Raw genomic sequence first — 21,872 nt, 5'->3', positions numbered from 1 at the left:
CGACGCGGACCTCAAAATGAGTATAACGTTCTCAAAAAACGCCGTTCAAATTTATTCGCTCGGGATTTTTGCGCTTCCGGTATTATGGCGTGGCGTAGATACAGCGGCGGCGCGCTCTCGCTCCACGAAGAGATTTGGACGAATATAATTTGCCCGAAATAAACTGGTCATGTATTTGCCGGTGGTGGATGACGTTTGCGAGTATATGGAAACCGTTGTTGTTGTAACTATGGGATGTTACCCAGGTTTGTAGCTATACTCACGCATCGCGCGTTTGATGTTTTCGTTGGATGTAACGCGTTAACGTAGCGCGTTTATACGTATACATATAGGTGAGGTTGGGTAGGTAGACAAGGTTTGTGACTGTGCGGCGTAGAAGAGTTATAGAGAAGAAACGAAGGCGACTAAGTAAGCGGCGACTCTTTCAATTAAGGTGGAGACAAACTCACGACCCGAGACGTTAATAATGGAATTAGGTAATTGTTTGTGAAATTGGCACGTTCAAGTACTACCAGTAATTAGATCCTTGAGAATCCTTCGTAATCACTATAATTAGCTTAGTTTGAGTTGCTTTGGTTCGCTGCCGGGGGGACCCGGCCGTTCGGCCATTCCTGTACGTATGTAACCTCCGTTACCTTGCGCGTCTTCCAACAGAAGCGCGTTCTTCGATCGAAAATAATATTCACGTCGGAGAGATGAAGAAAACAATGTTACTCACAGAGTAGTTATCGGTACCGATGGAAACCAAATCGCCAACTTGATGGGAAAAACGCTGAAACGCGACATATTTAATGGACGTTCGACGATTCTCAGGAGTATGCAAACTTCAACGTTTCCCTGGACAGTCGTGTAATGTATAGCCAACCACATGTGATATCCGTTCCCTAAAGAAATTAAACTTAACGATTTCGTGCTGCATGAGTGTGCTTCTCTCTTTGTCCTCCCCTTAACTTTTTACACGAGAGAAGAAAAGGCTGTGCTTTTCGGGATGAGAAGAAAAGAAAAATAATCATAATATTCGGATCACAACGTGTCTTGATCAAAACTATACAGATATATGTTCACTGCTTGAGATTATCGATTGTCCGAAAGAACTTTTTTTAGCAATTTCAGCGCATCGGAGTATAATTGAGTAATAATTTTTTAAGTGAAATATTGTCGGAAGTCGATACCGGTCACCACCGAATATCCGTCGTGTACTTCCGTCTGTGCCTTGCGGAGCTTTTTCGTTAGGGAGCAATTACGAATTCGACTAGAATAACGTCTTTGATTGAATTTATAATGAAATTGAGTCACGCCCATTTTATTGCCCGTCCATTATTATTGTAGAGCGAGAAAAGGTACGAAAACGATGTCCGTTCAAAAGACAATTCAGGAGGCGCAGAGTCTTTGCAAATGTAGGAATGGAAATGGGAGCGAGCGCGGCGCGGCGGCGCGGATCGAACCAACTGAGCTCGCTATTTCAGCCTCGTTTATTCCACGTTTTGTCCATTCTTTTCAAAAGCAAAACTCTTCGCACAGCTAAGATATGCAAGAGAAAACTTTGCAAGTTATCCGGCAACTATTTTTCACTTCAAAACTTCTGCGGTGCGATATAAAATTTGAGCTTTAAAATGAAAAGAAAAAAAAAAAAACGAAAAACGAAACGAAAAAGAAATTCAAATCGAGTCTTCACAGTTCGTACCTCCGATTTCGAATCTTGTCACTGTTTAAATATTTCAATCGATGGTAAATGGGAGTTTTTCTGCATCGCATATTTCCAATATCCAATTTGTGCGGGGAAAATGGAAATACGGGTGTCCCATCATCGCGTTGAAATTCGTCTTTTATTATGGAATCGGCGCGCCGGCAATATCAGGGCAAACTTGTTTGTCAAACAAGGCCGAATGTTGAGCATAAAAAAATAGATGGAAAAAAGGTTGAGGAAATCTAAATAAGGGAAACTGAGTTGACGATGTTATTTGTCGGGGGTGACAGCTGACGCCCGAGCTTTTCTCTTGTACAATGAATAAAATATCGTAAAAATGGCATCGCGGGGAATTTACTTATTTATACGTCGATCGATGGAATTATTTTCTCCCCAACGATACGCGTGCATCCCGATTGTTGAAATTCTTTACATCAGCTCAGCGCGGAAAGAAATTGATTAACTTTTTCCGCTCGGTCATAGTCGTATTTCAGACCCTTACGTACTTGTTTTTGTTCATCTCGCGAGCAAACCCGCACAACGGGCAGACCGCGGGCTGACCCAGTTCGACTTCCGATCGACTGGGTTTTTTTTATTTTTTATTTTTTTTGTGTTTTCTTCATTTTTTGTTTTTCGCTTTTCGGGGTACACGTATAGGATGAGTAAAACTACAGTCGGCGCAACACTCCGTTCTATGTTGCCGCCATCGCAACCCTTGGGAACGAAAAATCCGAGCGCACGATGATGAATGAAAAAGTATCAGGCGTGTAGAATAATAGCGCGAATCGCGAAACAATCGTTCGATGCGCGTAATCGAAAGAGGAGGGAGAGGAAAAAAGGAGAAACGATTCGATTTCTTGCACCGTTCGAAAATTCTCCCTTTTGAGGATTCAATGGAAACCAATTTATCCATAGCAAATATATGTATACACGCATACGCGATCGGCTGAAACGAACAACATCGATTGTCGTTTCAACAAACAGAAGAAAAAAAAAGGATCGCTAAATAAATAAATAAAAGAACAAGTGGAACGAGAATGCGCGGGTGGAGCGTAGAGGGAGAGACTGAAGGATTGTCCGTAATATTTTACCAAGAGAAATTTCTCTCTCAACGAATTTTATCGTGTTTCGATTCGCCTCCCTGGACTTTAATACCGCCTAAAATCACTACCGTCGGCCGTTGACGTAACAACCGAATGCGCGGGGTGCGGGCTTAAGGGTGGAAAGTAAGAGAGCGGCGGTAGCAGAGGGGGGTGGATACGATGTAGCTACAGCGTAAATCCCGTGTGACCTTTGACCGTTCTAGCCGCGAAGAAATATCCCAGAAAAGAAACTCTGGAACAAATGGACAGATTTCACCCCACCTATATATTTTCTCAATTCTCTCGTTGATTCGGAAAACAGCTTTCGACGATATAACTGCACGTAAGGTGAAAAAACTAACCGCGATGCGGTTCGTGAAGAATATTCTCTGCAACTTTAGTTTTTATCGGTGAAACGATCGCTTGGAAATTAGATAGATGAAACCAAAAAAAAAAGAAGGGGGTTGGAAAAGACTCGATGAAAAAAATTCAAACCTAAGATTCGCTGACTCGACCGTCGGATAATAAATTATCCTTGAAAACGAGTCGGTCATTCGAGTAGAATTCAACCAATTAGGGATCATTTGTTTTTGTTAGTCGAAATTACTATTTTTTCTATTATCATTATCGCACGTATGAGCGTCAGTCTTTTATATTTCGAGTGGAGATATAGACGGAGCTGTTGTTGGTTGAAGTATGAAATAGATGGAGACTTTTCATTGAGAATCGAAATTAATGAGGGTGTAAAATGTCTCCCAGGTGAGAAGGCGGTAGGATGTGAAAACCAAAGATATTCCGCATCTTGAGTCAACAATGGTACCTCGGCACAATGACTGTTACCTGTACTTTATTATTCGGAACAATGAGCGGTTTATATTGCGCGTATATAGGTATATACACGAACGCTTTCAAAACCCGCGAGTTTTGAGGTACTTTTGTATCCCATTATACCTCGTATAGCACTATATAGAAATATATAGCCTTCGCGTTTCCCCGCAACACAAAACCTTGGCGGGAGTTTATATTTATGGATAAAGTATACAGGGCGCCTTGGAATCCTTGTGCAACGCCGGTGTGGGTGAGGAACGAAAAAATAAGGAGATGCTTCATTCCCGAGCACAAGCTTTTTGATTTGTTGCTAAATTATATCCCGAAAGAGGAATACGAACGACGATAACTAACCAGTTTTCCGCTCCCTGCCCACAGGGGGATCGAGGGAGGGAGGGGAAACGAAAAAAAAATTGATAAATAAATAAACAAGTGAAGGAAATTCACCCAGATTTTGAATTTTCAAAGTTAGCTTGAGTTAAAAAGTTTACCCCACTTTCCGCCCCCTTTCCGAGGAGTGAACGGAATCGGAATATGTGCACGGATTCGCAACGTTCTACTCCGTAGTCAGCCATACTTCGATTCTCCTCGATTACGAGCGAAAGTTTTTGCTGAAAAAAAAGAAGAAAAAAATTAAACATTTCCATATAGATGCAAATTTTTAAATACTGCAGAACGGAAAACTTGGTATGACGCGAAAATATGTACATATTTCGTTCATTTTCCAACGGGCGGGAATAAGTTGTTTTCAGACATTAAGTAAGTAGAGAAAATACATGGCGTTTGTTAAACGAAGACAAAATTGTTTTCATTTTTTTTTTTTTTTTTTTCGTAGTTTCTTTCTGCCTTACGTTAAGTATCTAATAATCGTCTAGCATTAGCTAATTTCACGCCAATTACTGAACTCTGCTCTAAACTCCTAGGCTCGGGTAATTTGAATACCAATTTTGCTGCAGAGGAGCAAACGTTATAATCTCTAGCTGCACCGAAGACCTCACGGCGCTACGAGGTAAAAATTTGACGGAGCTGGAGATTTTTTTCATTCACTCGTTCGCTATTATCATTTTGATTTCCATCACATTTTTTTCCCGTCATCTCGACGGTATAAAAATTCAATAAGAAAAGTTGTGGTAATTTGAGAAAAAGAAAAAAAAAAAGTTTCAAAACGTCGCGAAAAGTTGGCGACTGTCGGATAAATTTTTGACGTAGATGATGAATTGGAAAATAGGCCGTTGCGATTATTCGGTATCGTTAGGAAACGAATTATTTGAACGTTTTAAATTCATATATACGTAGGAAATGCGTAAAGAGTCCCGAGGGAGGCGATAAAGCGAGCTGCTAAATTCTATACACCACGCGTAACCCAAGAATGTGAGCTCGATTTCGTCGAACATACCTATAACTGTCAAAGTACGTCCTGTTATCCCCCATATACGCATACCTATACATGTGTTTGAATTTTTTTCATCTCACCCTGCACGCAAAGTCGGTCGTCGTTAGATCGTCAGGTTGTGCTTACCTTTGATTCTTTCAATGTTCCTTTTACCTCTGTAATTTATTTTCTTCTTAAAATTCTTTCATCGATTGAATCTAACCGTGAAATTGGGCGCGGAAGGATCTCATAATTACCTTTTTATCCTTACTTCTTCAGAAGAATATCGTTCTGATTTTGTTTATTTTTTATGGTTACAGGTCCTCGAATCTTCCTGCGCGAGGATTCCGTGAGACGTGTAGGTAATCCTCTCCTGGAATCCGGTGTGCCTGTAAGAAGGGCGGATATATTTCGGAGTCCTGAAAAAGAAAGGAGCGGTCGCGGACCCCTATTTCGGTGAGCAATGAAACGCCGATACTTATATATATATATACAGATGCGTATGGATTCCCCTCGCTTCTTCTTTATTCGGCGATGTAATATAACTCGAGATATATACCGCGTTCTTTGTTATTTATCCGAGTGTCGCATCAAACGACATTTAATAAGCTATATCTTATCGGCATTATATGGGATGCTCGCCGTACGAAATACGCACCGCCTATTCATTCGTCGATGATAACGATGAGCCAATTTTTACAACGGTGGAAATCCGATTTTCTACGTCGTTCTCTCTTCTCGTCGTACAATTCACCGTAACTTGAAGCTTGTTCGACGAAAAACTCGACGTCGAGTCGGAAAAATCTCGAGGAGGCGACCCTCGAAACGATCTCGTAACGTCAATCTTTAATTCCTTATTCTCATTTTGTTCGTTCGACCTTATTTTACATCGACTCACACCTCATCCTCTGCGATATTTTACGTAACGTGGATTTTCGCTCTCAATTCTTCTCTCAAACAAATCGTTAACCGCCTATGACTTTTTCACTGTTTCCCAACCAATTGGAAGTTATTGGGAGTTTGTCGAAATAATGTGAATATAAAAAAAAAAAAAGAAAAAAATTGAATACAAGGAATGTGTTTTACATTTTGTGCAATTAATAACGAATCCGGTCGTAAATATTTTTACGAAGGATAATCCGGTCGACTTGGCGCGGAATGCTTCGTTTCACATTTGTCGAAGTGAATTTCTGGACTACAGATATACATATATCATCCGTACACGTATATCGTACATCCCCATTATCTTTTGTAACAGTAAAATAATATCATTACTGCAGTTGGTCGTCTAGAAGAAATCGTTGGGGGCCTTTGTGTATTCGAGAATAAAATAATAACGTCGGACGAGGTACGGCGAGGGGACGTAGTAATTGTGTGCGGTACGTCGTCGGTGAGAATTTTTTTGTTTGAATGTTAAAAACGCGTTTAGTTACGGACGGGATCTATTCAAATGGAAAACGCGAGTTCGTCAGCGTCTAGTCGTCCTTCGTGACCTACAGCTCGGAGGTCGGCGCTGCAGGATCATCTTATTTATTATTCCTAATTATCGAGTCTCGCAAACTTGGCCGCTGCAGTTCAAACGGAATAACAATCAGCCGTGTCCAACGCCTAATCTTCCCGCACTCAAAGTCCGCTGCAATTATCTGGAAAACAACGCGACGTACCTCTTATTACCAGCGGCGTCGAATCCGCTCTACACAGAGAACGTACAACGCAATAACCGTATACCTAATCTCGAACACGTACGTAAGCATAAAATTAGGCAGATTTCAACGCCACTTAATTCAAGGTCCTACTCATAACCGTTTTATTTTTACGGCCCGCACTTCTTATCGCTTTCAATGAAATTGCCCGCGCGTCTGAAAGTCTCGCCTGATTCGGGATAAAAGTTTTTTTTTTTTTCTTTTTTTTTTTTTTCTGCCACCGCGCGTACTCCGTTCGCACGTAACGATAGCGGTTCGAAAAAAAAATTAGAAAATTTCACATTTTTTTGTGCTCGTATCGCGCGCATCTCGACACACCTCACCAAAACTATTTGGTCTGAGCTGATTTTTTCTCTCATATTTTATTTGAGACACGAATTAATATCTCTTCTCTAGAAGGGTGCCAAATTCTTGACGAGCCTCGCGATGCCCACTTTTTTTAGATTTAATTTTTTGTTTTTCGTTCCCGAGACAGCGAGAAATATATTCGTCGTCGTCCGTGTAACATATGCGCTGTGCGGTTTGTCGACAATATAATCCGCAGACAGTCAGGTGATAGCGTTTGATGACACTAATTAGGAAAGCACCTGCGTGGCGAGTGACGTCGTTATATATTAATAGTCTCTTTAACATCTACAGCGGCTGAGGAGCTGATACAGCGATATCTGTCACAGCCCGACTTACAAGTCAAGGTTAAAAGCCGCGCGAACACCTATAATTCGTGGAGAGAATCGCGGTGTTCGATCTCCTCTGTAAATTCAATCGATATCTAACAGGGCGACCTCGTTATTGTCGCGATTGTTGTTGTCACTACCGGAGCACCCCTTTGGAATCTAGATCTGATGCGTTGCGTGAAATTCTGTACCGCAAAATCCATCGCCGATTTAACCACCGGTGACAGAAATAGTCGACATATGTTACGTGCATATATTTGTAGTCTGTTATTTTTTTTTTTTCTAAGTTCTTTCGTTCTCAGAGAATTTTTATTTTTTCACGACAATTTGAAAACGTTCAAGCTTCTCAGCGCACGTGAATTCAAAGACCACCCTAATATGTAAACATACGAAGGGTGCATCAGCGGGAGCAGTAAAATCAAAAACAGAAACAATTAAAATGACATGCCTGTTTTCTCGGATCCACTGCACATATGACATATGACATAGTTTTCTTTAAAAGAATACAGACACTTCAAGATCGATAAAAATGAATTTTGTCAGATCCATTGTAGAATCATTTTTGACGATAGCCCGCAATAAGTCGACCGCGACGTATATCTTTACTAACGCTTCTACTTAAATCCAGATGTCCCCAAGGAAATCTTTTTTTAGACTTACTATCTACATCCACAACAACGTAGAACGTCGTTCGATTCGATAGATTTTTTTTTTCATCAACGGCGATAACCCCCGTCCGTATGAATTTCGTAAGAAACAAAAATTCTCTCATACCATACCTACGCGTACGTAGATACGTGCGGTTGTATTCGACCCGCGTGACCCTCGCGATTCCCTGTGTAGAAACCCGTGACCATGCAATCTGTGCCGTTCCGTGTCATTCATGCCTGGCAGCTCGCGTACTCCGCGGCTCGTTATGTTACGCGAACGAGATATATAGAAAGCTCGTGAATCAATATTATAGCTGCGCAAACTTGGCGGCTCAAAATGCGCACCGTATTCCGCAGCTTATCAGCGGCGGTTCTGCACGGTACGTACCCTACCCTAATTTCTGAAAGGGAGAAACGGGCCGCGCTAAATCCGAACGATTCTGCAATTTTTACCAAAGGTGAATTCGAAACGAATTCTCTTTTTTTCTTATTTCATTTTTTATTTTTTTTGTGCTCACTCGACGCGCGGTACCTGCAGCTTTTTCGGGCGCAAATTGGGCGGTTTTCAGTCCTATCACCACGTGCCGTTCTCCCAAGACAACGCGACGTCACGGCGTATTACGCGTACGATAAGAAAATTCGGCGACCCGGTCGCCGTCTAGACCTCGTTGCTGGATGATTTATCAATCTCCACGGTGTCGACGCAGCCAACGAACACGTGACGAAGACTGGCGGTACAACCATTTTCAGTATACGCGGACAATTTTAATATTATATAGAATTGTATCACATGCTAGCGATGCCCGCGGACGCGCTACACTTATCAGCGCGTTCTTACTTAGGCTTCATTTGTCGTCATTTGAATTAAAATTTTCCTTTGACATAAGTTGCCAGATATTCCCGAAATCTATCCATTGATACGATCAAGTTGTTGCCAAAATATTGAGGTATTTCAACCCATTTCGTTCACATCGCAATTTGAGTCGGCGAATTCATGCTTCTGATGTTTTCAAAATACCGCAGGTACTTTTTCCCGATTCTTCGCTAAAATAAAGAGTCGCAAGTTCATCGATTTCATCGATCTGGTTTACGGATTCAGATTTCCGAGTTAAAATAATACAGCTGACTGAAACTCGCGGTTCACAGTTTCAGCTTGAAAATTTTGTTTTTTTTGCAACGAAATTCGCTGCCGTCATATCTCGCGAGAACGTTTCCATTTTATCCTATTCTTTAATTTCTCCTATCGCAACGGCTGGAAAAGTTAATTACATTTTACGTAATCCGCACGACGAGTCAGGCACGATCGGATATCTCGGCAAGAAAAATTGACCGATTGAAAGGTATCGCGTAAATTTGATAAATTTTACTCTTTTTCCAAATTCTAATTGTACGATTTTCTTTGGATTTCTACGAACGCGAAATCACCATTTTCGAACGAAGTAAATTTTCAAAATTCAGACCCGATCGTCGCCAGTCGGTGACGCGTCGACGGACGAGATTATGAATTCGCCCGTGTATAATATTACTCGCACATCGAATGGCCCCCTAAGTGTGAGATATTGATCTATACGCGAATGGTATAGGTAATGCCTAGATATAAGGTTGAAAATTGTCCCGGGGATCTTCGGGTCGCGCGAGAGAAGACCTTGCGGAGAGACAGATGGTGCGGGCGTGCCGTCTGCAGGAACACGAGGACCGATACTGAAATTCTGCTAACGTCCATCGCGTGTAGCGCACCATGGACAATCGGAAGGACGTGAACCCAACGGTATTTTTTTTACTCCGCTATCCGGCCGGAGCGACGGACCGCTCCGACAAAAAAAGGAAAAATAATCGGGGGACCGGCCTACCTTCCGCTTTCATTAACCGTGTTTTATAACCCCTTCCAAAGATGTATCTCCGGCTGCCGCGCTTATTATATATTTATTACGTGGACGCCCGTGTGCGGTGCGAGTGAGACAGAAATAATGAGAATGTTTTATAAGTGAAAAAGGTATATCGTCGTTACGAAATAGAAAAGTAGGTTTCGCACCTGCCATGTGATCTACTTGTCACACAGTTCTACGTTCGGAGCGATCGATCTTCCGTTGTCGGTGTAGGTGTAGGTATAGGTACGTGTGTTCAACGGCTAACGTACACACAAACGCGTGCGGAGGAAGGTAGGTTTTGCAGATGTAGGCACTTCTGCGGGCTCCGCGATCTAATCAAGCTCCTCCGCGGGACGGGGGTGACCTTTGCACCTCGGGTCGTTAAGGGTTGATCACAAATTCAACTCGCCCTTTCCAGTTCTCTATACTTGGCTCAGCTGCGCCCCGCGCGCGGTATTCAAACACGCGGTAATCTTGAAATCCGTTGAATGGATCGTCATAACGACCTTAAGTTACGCTTCGCCAAATTGGCTACCTACCTACCTACCTACCTACCTACCTACCGCTACCTATATACCTCTTCGCCAAAATTATTACGGGTCACCGAGCACCGCCTTGCCCTTTATATCGTTCAACGTGCGGGTGGAAATGCACCAATCGCCACCGGCTCTTTTGAAATTCTATCAATTTCGGCTTGCGCGGTGTGGATCCAAGATTATATTCCCTCAAAAGTCCGCCTTCGATTTTCAATTAATTCGCAAGAACCTTTATTGGATTTATATATATATATATATATATATATATATATATATATGTACACAAGATCGAGTATAATCAAGGCGACGTGATTTTTAACGTTTAAAATTCCAACACAGATTTTTCGACGTCTGTACCCGTAGCTGGTTTGCGGAAAAAACGTTAATCCAACAAAATGGTGGCCTCGGGTTCTGTTGGCTCTAGTTTTACACCGTGCGGGATGGATGTTACACACGTACCCGTGTGCGTGTGCGGGGTGAGAAACGTAACTACGTGCACGTTCTACCTGTACCGGTTTTCAAAAAAGTTAATAGGTGTGCGCCGCTTGCACTCGAGCCACACCCATTTCAGTAATGGACCTCTTAACGATTATAATCATTGCAAATGCAAACAACGAGCGGCACACGCTTCGTTCAAGTTATATATTATCGAGTATATATAATATGCATACATATATATATATATATATATAATATATAGGGGCTGGTTGTACCGAGACTTATACTGCAGTAGCAAACGGACGAAGTGCTCTCGCTGCGGGTGTTAACGTTTGAATTATATTTTCGCGAGAAAATGATTTCCAGAAAGTTGTCAAAAGATTTCAACACGTGCGTACAACGGATCATAACCCAGCGTATACGTTAATTTTAGAATAAGAGAAAAGAAAAATTAAATTCAACGCAGCGCAGAAAATTTATTTAACACATTTTTACATGCCGTCGCTCATGTATCAGGACGTTACAATTCCGAATTACCATTTATATTAAACGTATTTTTCCCCTAAATAAATTACCATATTATATCATTCAAATTATATTTGTATCGATCAAATTTTTCCCATTTCTTTCTTCACCTGAAAAATTTTATTCAGTACGTCGCCCGCATTTTCAGAAACACGCGTACACCTACCTACACATGTATGTGTATACGCGTCATTATACGTACCGAGGGCCGCGGGCAGCCAAGAGAAATTGGGGTAATCCTTTTTTTTTTGTTTCAATTTTTTCCATCCCTTTTTTCGATTCTTCTCGTTTTTCCTTTTTTCACGGTTTATCGTGCAGATTCCTGCTACAGATCGGATTAAAGTCAGGGCCGTGGGGATGATGTTATTCAAGTTCGATTGCGATCGTATCCGAGTTTTTCACTACAGGCGCCGTCGATACACGGACACGCTATACGTACGATTCGCTGCTGATAAAATCACAACGCAGCTTTCGCAACGTTGATTAAAATCCCCTCGATTGGCGCGTAGAAAATAAAACAACGTGATTCGCGGATATATAAAAAAAAAAAAAAAAAAAAAAAGGCAATAATGACATAAAGCGAAAGAAGAGGGATGGGGGTCGCGTCGAATAATCACCCGCAATCAGGCTGAATTCCTCATTTCGCAGTGTACCGAAATTCCGGTTAAGTTAGGATTTTAAAAAAAGCACAAGCATATTTATATCGTTTTTCGTTGAGGATATACATAAATGTAAAGCACACGAGTTTTTCGACGTATTGCGGCAAGGTTTTCCTATGCTCTTTGACGTCGATATCGCGCTGCTGCAATCGCTTGCGATGTTTTACGAGTTTGTGATAAGAAACCAATAAACTTCATCACGTGTTTCTTATATATATTCAAAGTCGTATCGCGCGCGAATAGATCCCGCACCTATCGAAAAAAGACCGGTCGTCAGCGCGGCTCGAAAAACTCATCGAGAGCGCAAAAAAAAAAAAAAAAAAACGAGACGAAATTTTATCGTTTGCCGATTTTACTTTTTACCAAAAATCAATCAACAAATCGTCCGTGATAAAATTGATACGCTACGTAATGACAGTGACAACGTAATGTACGAATCAAAAATTCACATTCATTCCATAGCTACGGTGTAATTTATACATCGTGAAAAAAATTGAAATTGAAAACTCGACCCAAGTAATAATAATACGATCCGTCAATTGCAGGATCTTTTTTTTCGTTTTTTTCAAAACTTGTGGTTACGTCGTTATCGCTCGTAGTCGTCCAATTCGACTCGATGTCGGGGAACTACATGGTATTCGAAGTGCGGCAGATACAGGTATAATACCGACAACTTATAGGTAATTACGTACCTATCTGGATGCGAATACAATAAAACGGATGCGAGGCGAAACTTACTTCGCGTAGTCTGGTCGGCGAGTGGAGTAGAGCGGAGAGACCCCAGAGTTAAGTGAGAAGCGTGCCGCGGTGTGCATGAATTACGAATTAATTGAAGTAATGAAGTACGTAATAAGACGTCCGCAATGTCATTGCGTTGCGCGAGCGTGAACCTTGACCCGGTATACGCACAGCGTAGAATTTCTAAACCGCTTCTTGAATCAATTAGGTGCACGTACACGTACGCACACGTACGTACGTACGAAAACTCGTGGATATAATTGTTGTGCAGTTACAGAGTTACTCGTCGGTGACTTACCGCGACGACGACTCGAGTCAGTCGTCGGGTATTAAATATTCGCTGTCGAGTGAATTTTTTCCGGAATATAATCAAGTTTTCGAGAACGAGGGGGGGGGGGGGAGTTTTTTGGAAAAATATTTTCTCCACCCGAACACCCAGGTGTATACCTCGCCAACCCGGCCAACGGTCGTTTCCAATCTCTGAAACTCCGGATCGCGGCGAAGCAGATTACAAATCTCAAGCAATTCCCGCAAATTAAGAAACTTATTTACTTTAACGAGAGAGAGAGAAAAAAAAAAAAAAAAAGAAAAAAAAAAAAGGTGCGACCGCAAGGCGCAAAATTTCCACCGACTCCTTTCGCGGAATAAATCGTAATCGTGCCGGTAAATTTGTTGCCGCGGTATTAACCGCGCTACCGGATTAATCCAACTTTTCGATTTATTCATGACGTATGGCGGGGAACGAGATTAGCGGAGCCATCGGGAGAAGAAACGAAAAAAGTAAACGAACGAATGAACGAAAAAACAAGAGCGCTGCCGCGCTTGGGATTAAATCAAGCGGTGATCCTTTGCAGCTGCATCCTGCGGCGATGATGAATCTCGCAATCGCGTATGCCGCATAAATCCTCAAACACCGTTACGGAGGTATTCGCGTATAGTATATATACGTATGGATGTACCGGGCGTACGGTGGAAACTCGTATTATTGTCCCTCCATCTGAACCGCAAACCTCTGCACGACCTATGGAAGTTTCTCGTGCGCACGTATATCGGTATGACACGAGCCTCCGCACAGCCGTACGGCATACTACCTCGTACAAAGCCACCCCTCCGATGCCCCTGAAACTTTGACGGGTTTGGAGGAAGAAGACGAAACGTCACAGCGATTCCGGTGACTAGGGTCGAGGCCGATGAGCGAGGTATACATATAACGGTGAGGGGGGGGGGGGGTTCTCGGTTGGAAAGTAGCGGGGGGCAAGGAGGCAGAGTATAGAGGTAAAACAAAAGAACACACAGATGCTGAATAAAACGAAAACGAAGAAGACGAGAAGAGGTAGGTATCATAATAGGAAGAATTGAACGAAGAACGATACGACGAAGAGGCGCGGGGGGGGGGGGGGGGGGGCGCGAACGCGTTCTAAGCCGCTAGAACCGGGCGGAATTGACGTCGGTCTGGGGTTCACGCGCACTCGTCGAAATGAGGGGATCGAAGGGGTGAAACGGAGGCAGGGATGGTAGGGGTTCGCAGCGTCGAAGTCGACTTTGGGAGACGGTGTTTGTCGGCGCTGGCGAGGGCGTGGGCGTCAGCGACGGCGCAGAATTTTCCAAGGGGGGAAAGGGGTGAATCGGGTGGGGGCGAGGGGGAGGAGGGGGGGGGGGGAGGATCGCCCGCCCGGCGCTGGCGCCTGAGGTCGTCGCGGAATCGGAGGGGTTGAAAATTTCTCCGTCGGCGGGGGATCCGCCGAACCGGGGCGGTGGGGGACCCGCTGAGCGAGTTTCCCGCGGGTCGGGGGAGTGGGGATTTTTCGGAACCAGGGAAGGGCGTAAGGGAGATGCACGCTCGCGTGTCCCAGTGGCACTAATGACTGCCCCGTTCCCCGTTCCTCCTCCCTTCCTTTCCCCTATCGCAAGCTCTCCCGAACCTCCCTTGAAAATCGTCCCCCTGGCACCCTCCGCCCTTCGGAAAGCGAGGAGCTCGCGTGGCCCGTTTCCCTGTTACGTCACGAGCTACGCCGACGCCCGAACACCGCTCCATCCCTCCTCGGCACCCTACTACCCCCGACAAAACTGAAGCCTCCGAGGACTCGCGACGGCCTCACCGAACATTGCGGTGTGTACCGAGCGTATACGCTATACTATATCGGAGAGGAACGGCGGCGAGTCGAGAGAGAGCGCGAGGAAGAGGAAAGGAGGGAAAGAGAGGGAAATACCGATAAGAAGAGGGAGAGGTAGACGCGAGCCGCGAGCCGCGAAACTCGGCCCTAGCCAGCGAACACTCGACAGTCTACCGTGGTGCCCCGTACCGAATGTAGCTCCTCCGTCGACGACGAATACGTCATTTATAAATCGAGCGATAATCGCTGGTCGTGCGACGATATAATTACATTTACTAATTACACGTTACGACGATTGATACGTTACGTATTCAGTTCGTGTCGCCGTTAGCGATTGGATAATATTATTTTTATATAAATATAACGCATTCTTTTTTTCTTTTATTTTCTTCATTTCCTTTATTACCAAATGAAATATTATCGATAAATGAACTTTAATGAAAAATAATAATATTCGTATACCCAACCGAGGAATTTAACTACACGACCACCGTATTATATTCTACGTCGCTGAAAACCTCAGCTGATAAACAACCCTTCGATTATATTGTTTAAACAACAACTGCGACGATACAGTGGAGTTCGAAACTTACGTGATTCAAGGTTTTTTTCTATCATAATTACAATCGTACTCGAGTACATAAATTAACAATAATAAGAACAACGATAATCGAAGGAAAAATTACAAAATATAAAAATATTTGTAATAAATAAAAATAATACAAAAAAATTTGTTTAAATCATCACCCACGAACACCACACCACCAACGACTGACTACCCACGAATGGAATAATTTAATCGACCGATTTGAAAAAGTTCGTATTTTCAAAATCGTTGTTTTTTTCCAGTTTGTCGATTGTCAAAGTAATTCGCATAAATTACTATTCATCTATTATTATTTCTGTAACGATATACATCGCGGTGTGTCGTGTCCAGGTATAATATTACCGAAACAAAATATACCTGTACAGGTAATAAATAGTGTGAACGATCGACAAAATTATAATTCAAGTGTAATTATCGCAACGTATATTACAGCTGTACGTTGCATTGCTGTTCGAACAAAAAATCAACAGCATGGTGGATGTGCCACTATAAAAAAAAGTGAGTAAAATCAGATTCTATTACGACCTTCCACCTTATCCACCTGTCTGCGTAACACGAATGTAGGTGACACTCGACTACCCGAGGGTAAGAAAAAAAAAAAAAAAAACTGTGACAACCGCCCAAAAATTACTATCCCCCATGGTATCGCCGAAAAAAAAGAGTTCATCTCGTTTTTGTTCCTCGGGTTTCTGCTCGTTAGTAATAATTAGGCTTTCAAAATACGAGCGAAAACTGGCACTGATTTCTTTCCCAGATTGCATTGTTTTTGAGGAACGCATCTGTCATGGTCGAGTTATTTTTATATCCTCTTCTTTAAGGTGTTGTAACCGTCCTAGATTCCATCCAATTTACCAATAGTTCATACGGTTAATTTTATCGCGACTAGTAGAAGAAGAGTGGTCCGATTCTGCGGCCGGCCCGAAACGCTCGGAACTTAAAACCCACCCCTAAAACCACCTCGCTCCGGAACACCGAAATTCGCCGCCACAATCGTCGACTATCGAAATGGGGTGAAATTTTTTTTCGAAACATTTCAGTTCAACATTTCTATTGCAGAATAACGATCCTACTGAAATTTTTCAACTTTTTTTCTTCGTTCGACAATTCAAATTCATGTACTAATTCATATTGTGTATACCTACACTTCGGTGATGTGCGATGCCCCTACACATTTTATACGAACGAAATGAAATTCAAAAATGAAGGAAAAAGGGAAAAACTCACGACACATCTTGAGTCGTGCGAAACGAGGAGCTAATCTGAAAAAAAACAGGTCCCGTTTTTATCGTCCCAATTGAAAGACAGAAGAAAACAACATTCGTTACGACAAACTTGACTTCATGCGAATGCGAGAACCAAGAAAAAAAAAAAAACATCGTTCAGCGATCACCACGTGCTACGCACTGCACCTTTTTTTTTGTTGATTTTTTTGCCACCCTTCTTTTCTTCCCCTTCTCTAAACTCCAGCGAACGAAATGATAGTTGTTTTATTTAATTTAAAACTGGTTGAAGGGAAAAAAAAGGAATGAATTTTTTTTTCTCCTCCGCGTTGCTCTACTCTTTGAATCTCTCGTTGATAACTTGACGGTTATCTTATCTTCGTTGGATCGCAAAGCGCCGCGGCGCTCCGGTTAGGTACACATACTCGGGGTCGTTCGTTGAAAACTGCAACTGGGCCGCTGACTGGAACGTGTATATCGGTTACACACATCGTATGAAATGCACATCCGCGATGCCCTCGAATAATCTCAATCGACGCGATGCAACGTCGCGGTAAGCCGATAAGTCAAGTTACACGCACCTGGAGCGTTGCCGATTGCCACCGGTGGTTTATTCACTTCCATTTCCATTAGATTCCCCTTTTTTCTTTTTCTTTTACTTTTCCTTTTTTTTCTCTTTTTCACCCGTCTCTTTTCCTCTCTCGATAACGATAACCGAGTTTAGTGGCGCAAAGAATAACGACGTACAATGAGAAGGAAAGAAAACTAAAGGAAAAAGAGAGCAGAAACAACAGGTATATATTATTATTATTATTATTAGCAAATCGAATCGTGAATCGAATCGGTAGTTTCCAATCTTCGTAAGTTAGGCGACCACCGTTCAATATTGATTGCGTAATTCACTGATTGGTTCCGTTCGGCAAGTAATTGACGAGAGAGCATTTTTACACTTCTGTATAACTGTACAACCGATCTGGTTTAGAAAATGTATATAAAAGTCCCACCGCTCGACGAACAACTGTGAAATAAATCACAATCATCGTAATACTAATGAAGAAATAATTAGTTCTTTTATTATTTGTTTTATTTATTTATTTATTTATTTATTTATTTTATCAATCTTACGTAGCGAAACGCTTTCTATATATAGTTATGAATCCATTTGGAAATCAGTTCTTTTCTACTGTTTCTAACCGTTAATACATCTACTATGTACACGAGTATACCTATGTACACGTTGATATATTTTCTATATCTAGACTGGCACAGAGTGACACTGATATTTTATTTATTTCATCGTAATTATTCGTTATACAATCCAATGAACACTTCCTGTTGAGCTCGATGTGACACGCCATCGTTTCAACCGATCTCTAAAGATGATTCGAAAAAAATCGTACGCCTGTAACAAATGAATTTCAAATGAATGAAAAAATTTCGTAAAAGAAACTGAAGAAGGCGCAGTTTTGTGTGGGATTCCGTGACTCGAAGAAATCAGAGGCGGATCGCGGTATATGGGTATGGGGTTATTACCGTTAGAAATCGAATCCCACTCTACATATGTACGTAAAATTATATCTATGCGTATACGTATATGGAAAAAGTTTTTGTCCGCAGAGATCACCACCGTTGAATCAATTTTCTGATTATTTTATACAGGTGTATATAACACGCGTATCGGATTATTTCATTTTAATTCTGATTGAATTTGATTGTTTCCATTTTTTTTGTCGTTATTTATAGAATAAAAATCGATTCGCGAATATGAAGCACATGCACATTCGGTGTGTACGATATGAGATCGCGTGGTTTTTTCAAGAGTCACGCAATATGTACATGTACATATATGTAGATTAGGGTCGCGGAGAGCCCCCTCCGAAGATCGGTTGGATAAAAATTTTTTTAAGAAAAGCTTGAGATTTTTAAAAGTATCCAAAATCATCGCAAGTTGAATTCTTTTTTTTTTTTTATTATATGTTAAGTATACTCCGATCGCATCGAAAACGTGCGATTCGTTTTGCTGGGATTTTTCTTCTTTTCTTATGAAGATCCAAAAAGTTCTGACACTCAACTATTCATTTTCCAAAAATTTCATTTCACACGAATCGCGAGAGCAAAGCGTGTCTTCCGCACGTAAATTATAATCAACGCGAGTACCGCAAGAATCGGATTTTCGTGGCTTTCCGTAAAGGAATCATCCCTCCGTTCGTCCCTGAACGTACCGCTGAATTCTGAACGGCTGAAAATAGAAAACCCTCGTTCGTGTCTCTTCGCTGATCGATATGACATCAGCGGGTGTTTTATTCGGTCTCGTCGCCGTCCGCCGTCCGCCGTCCGCAACCCAAAACTGCAAATATATTCAGAACTAAATTGGCGAATCACCGCCATTCGCATAACCCAATTCGCTGAAATAGAAAAATAAAAACTAAACAGCCAGGACCCTACGCGATTGCTGCACCGCGTTCGTCGACGGGAAACCTACCTCGATAACGTCTCGCTGAAAGAGAGTACGGAATTAATTTCAGCTTAAGTAACGACCCGCTGAGGCTTCGCGACGTATGACATAGCGAATTAGAAAGAAAAGAAAAAAAAATTCACAACTCTCCTACATATTATGTATACCTATAGGTGTAATCGCTCGTACACGTATATAACTCTAATAATCTGCATCTCATTAGTCGCTGGTTTCTTTGAGTTCACCGTTTTTGTCCAATTTTTCGACCTCACCCTCCAGATGAAAACTTACTTTAGACCCGGTCGTCCATATATCCTCATCCGCGTTTTGTGGTATTTCGTTATAAAATAACTAGATGCCCGGGAGCCGTTCTAGACGCGGAGGGGAGGGGGGTGCGGTAAGGGGTGGAAAAAATATCTATGGAAATTATCCGCCGATGGTGAATTTTGTATTCACCGAATATCGGTATATACAGATAGGTGTACGAACGTATCGGCGTCGTGAATGTACGTGCACGTAAACCTGGTCCCCTTATAATACGCGATACGTGGAGAGACACAGACTGTCGCAATGCCGCGGGCGGGTCTACTGGGTCGAGCCGGGTGGTGTTTGCCTCACATATAACGACCCAATTCGCGCTTGATCAATAACCGACCTCCGCGCTCCGTCGGCCTATTTCTCTCGACACGCGAACGGTCCTCCTCTACCTCCCTCGAATATACTTACTCCTTTTCTGCCTCGTTCTCCGCTCTTCCGTTCCTCGATTCTCCCCCTTTCTAGTCCCTTTACTCGCCGGTACGAGAGTGACACGAGCACTTTTCGTTCGTTCGATCGATCGATGCAGCTCTCTTCATCCGTATTACGCTTGATACACCCGTTCTCCGTCTACGTTATACGACGAGAACCACCAACGACGGGTATATCGGTTAAAGTGAGGGCGGAATTCGAATGGGTCATATATCGTTGGACTATCGTCAGAACGGAAACGCGGAATGCCGCGGCACGGAGAGATCCGAATATACATATATAATTGAACGGGAGGTCTGAATACTAGTGGAATACGGTTAGCGAAACGCGGCGTATTTTAAATATAGATACCGCGGTCTCGAGCACGTGACTCCTATAGATATAGTTATACCATAGATATATACGTACACCGCACGCCACGGCAGAGGCTAAGCTTAAACATTTTGTCCCAGGGGATGCCAAAAATAGGACATAAATTTACAAAAGCTCGTAGAGGTATATCGATTGTTCCGTACGCCCGTATCGGGGCTCCTCTCCCGCTGCCGCCTGCACCGCTACCGTACACTGCCGTTACGCCATCGCTAGAAAAATGAAAAAATTCGCGATACCTTGGTTAAATTTTCCCTCAATTTTTTTACCTGATAAAAATTATGCCTACACGTCAGACGTATAACGACGATCTTATTCTCCTCGTCATTTTTCCGATCGATTGTTGGGGGCTGTCGGATCTGCACAGCGAGTAGAAGAGGACGGAACGGTACGCGCGAGTAGTAACGTCGGGATGTGGTCAGACCCGCAAAGTATCGCGTGCCGGTCGCGCCGCTGCAGCGCGTGAAACTTTAGATTTCTCTTTCTCTCGAGTCTCTATTTGAATGAAACTTTTTTTTTTTTTTTTCTCACATCGTATATTATTTGTGAAAAATACGATCGGCCGTTATTACATTGTATATTACAATATCAAACGATGTGCGATTCGTCCAACCGAATCGATCGCGCGCACGTTCGTCGACGTTCGTTGTTTCGAATGGAAAAGAAAAACGTGACCGAACGCACCTTGAGAATTTCGAAACCCGCTTTTACAACTTGTCATTGATGTCCAGACTTTTTGTTATTTTCGGTATCGCTACCAAATCGCTAGCGCTGCAGTCATTCGCTGTAGATGTATGCAGGCTTTTTTTGCGCTTCCGAGCAAAAATGGACTCGACTATCATCGACTCGAATTTTTTTCCGTAGTTCGGGAAGGTCGCGTCCGGGTTCCTGGCGTCTAAACCTCGTCTCCGAACCAGGCTGCGGAATTCCGCCGGTGCGGTGTACGGAGTAGTGTGGAGAACAAAAAAAAAGAAAAAAAAAAAAAGAGCAGCTTCGGCGGAGCTACGTCGTCGTCGTTCGCGTGAACCGTGACCCCGATCGCCTATCTCGCGTGATATTGAATGAACGAATACGCGCGAGTCACAAAATTTTCTAACATACGTATACGTATATACGGAGAGATGGTCTAGCTAGTACGTTGCGCGTATTACGTCTATCCGTATCGGTGCTATACACACGCGTTACATCATTCATGCGGTACGTAGTAGTACCATAGTACGCGTATAAATCGCTGTGCAAATGTAACGCGGTCGTGATCGAAACCGTGTCGTCGTACAGCCGCGCGGATATTGTTGTTGATTCGTTTATTACGTTATCGTTTTATTCAATATACCGTGTGTGTGCCTAACCTACGTACATTTCCTACCTACGCACACCGTTATATAATTGTAACGATCATTCGTTGTACGACCATTGAAAATTGAACTGTACGCAACACCTGTGCCGATGTAGGTGCTGCTTTCGTTGCGTGTGTCCCCTCCCTCTCTCTGTAGCGTGCACGACGTACGTCCCTCCGAGTATTATAGGTATACACACACATGTATTGTACATGTGTACCGGTAGGTACATAGATAAAACGTACACCTAGCGTCATTCCGAA

General features: G+C 42.8%; 1 protein-coding gene and 1 long non-coding RNA gene across 4 annotated transcripts in view; one reads left to right on the top strand and one right to left on the bottom strand.

Moving 5' to 3' along the window:
* Nucleotides 1-1,744: 1,744 nt before the first annotated feature.
* On the bottom strand, nt 1,745-12,776 carry LOC125500348. Its single transcript, XR_007277689.1, has 3 exons — nt 12,715-12,776; nt 5,227-5,358; nt 1,745-4,208 (listed from the first exon to the last, which is right to left on the bottom strand). It is a non-coding gene; the product is annotated as an uncharacterized LOC125500348 (long non-coding RNA).
* Nucleotides 5,407-21,872, top strand: part of LOC105683437 (protein Tob1) — a 41,720-nt gene continuing 25,254 nt past the window's right edge. Inside the window, exon 1 of one of the 3 annotated variants that reach the window (XM_048652971.1) lies at nt 5,407-5,425. The gene's annotated coding sequence lies outside the window, so the exon portion shown is untranslated. Of the gene's footprint in view, nt 5,426-15,002; nt 15,980-21,872 lie in introns of those variants that run through there. The other 2 variants (XM_012396019.3, XM_012396020.3) reach the window with 2 other exon arrangements.

Source organism: Athalia rosae, chromosome 3 (assembly GCF_917208135.1).
Source record: "Athalia rosae chromosome 3, iyAthRosa1.1, whole genome shotgun sequence".
In the NCBI taxonomy this organism is placed as follows: domain Eukaryota; kingdom Metazoa; phylum Arthropoda; class Insecta; order Hymenoptera; family Athaliidae; genus Athalia; species Athalia rosae.
Note: the sequence above shows the minus strand (reverse complement) of the source record. Positions and strands in the feature narration are given on the sequence as shown.